Source organism: Sesamum indicum, linkage group LG4, assembly GCF_000512975.1.
Source record: "Sesamum indicum cultivar Zhongzhi No. 13 linkage group LG4, S_indicum_v1.0, whole genome shotgun sequence".
Taxonomy (NCBI): Eukaryota; Viridiplantae; Streptophyta; class Magnoliopsida; order Lamiales; family Pedaliaceae; genus Sesamum; species Sesamum indicum.
In genome coordinates, this window is record NC_026148.1 from 15,208,340 (window position 1) to 15,209,845 (window position 1,506).

The 1,506-nt window shown below is 33.7% G+C and overlaps 1 non-coding gene across 1 annotated transcript; it reads left to right on the forward strand.

Annotated features, from left to right (window-relative positions):
* On the forward strand, positions 910-983 carry TRNAI-AAU. The gene has a single exon. It is a non-coding gene; the product is annotated as a tRNA-Ile (tRNA).

Here is a 1,506-nt window from a genome sequence, read left to right on the forward strand (position 1 = left end):
CGAACAACATGAGTTACAGTGATTAAGGAGTCTCTGCAAGTCTAGTATAGTTTCTATGGTAGACAAAACAAAGTTCAAATCATAGTACTTTCCAAAATACTAAGACAGAAGAAAAGGAACGAAATGACAAGATCCAAGAACAAGAAGGAAAAGATGGAAGCCCCATCTGAATTTTATTCAAGAATCAGCAGAAGCAGAAGAAGGTTGAATACAGATGCTGTATATGTTCGTATATATACAGCTCCAAAGTTCAAAAATTAGTTAAGCCTTTACCTAACTAGAAAACGCACTTTCACTAATAAAAATGCTGCCTAGGAACAATAGAGACAAGTGTGCTTCTTTAAGTAAGATACAACAGCTGCTGTAACTAAAGTCGTCAGCGACTCACTACTGCTTAAACTCGCGATTTCTTTATTCCAGTAGAACGACTCGTTTTGCTGTAACAGTGCATCGTCCTCAAGCTGTTTGCTGTTAATGGTTGACAGCAGCTTGATTTCTTCTTCAATTTCTTCAAGGAAAGAATGAGAGGAAAAGGAAAGTTAGACATAATAGTGAAACAAGACATCTGCTTCTTTTCTTCCATTTATGACACATTTCATGATCATGATGGATAAGATACAACTGCAGAAAGACATTTCAATAAGATAAAAACATGAAATGCATAGCAAAACTGCCATGAACAGTAGTAAAGATATCCTGATAAAAATGGGATGCTTACTCTTTTGTCAACTTCTAGCGAGTTAATAATATATAGCTTAATGACCATTCAACTCATAGTTTTTCTTTACTCGGTCACAAGAAACGACGGGTTGAATAATCACTTAGCCCAATAACACTATCCAATTACGTTGTATATAACCCTTGCCTCAACCATATCAATATATCTTTGTCAAAATCATAAACAGAGATGGCCTATTAGCTCAGTTGGTTAGAGCGTCGTGCTAATAACGCGAAGGTCGCAGGTTCGAGACCTGCATGGGCCATATATCCCTCATTTTCTACATTTTAAAGACGAATCTCTGGGGGTGGTGGATGAAATTCTACAAACTTGAGAGGGTGTAGGCGTAATTAGATTCAATTTCAGGAAGGGCACTGCAATTATCACTTTTGCCCACCGACTGGGGTGGTAGATGAAATTTTGCAAACTTAAGAGGGTGTAAAACCTAATTAGATTTAACTTAAAGGAGGACATTGCAATTATCACTTTTATATATATATATATATATATATATATATATAAATTGCTTCTTTCTTTCTCAATTTAATTCTAAATTATCTCATGATTGTAAGTTCTGGCCATCGTAGTCTTAAATTTTCATACGTGCTTTCATAGTTATAATAGTTCAAATTCATTTTAAATTTTCATACGTGCTTTCATAGTTATAATAGTTTCTGACAAATTCATTCAAATAACGTGTCCAAAATAATAACAATAATAATGAAAGTTCAAATATCATAAAAGAATCCTATATTTTAGGATTATTTTCTAAAGAAGTTTTATTTAAA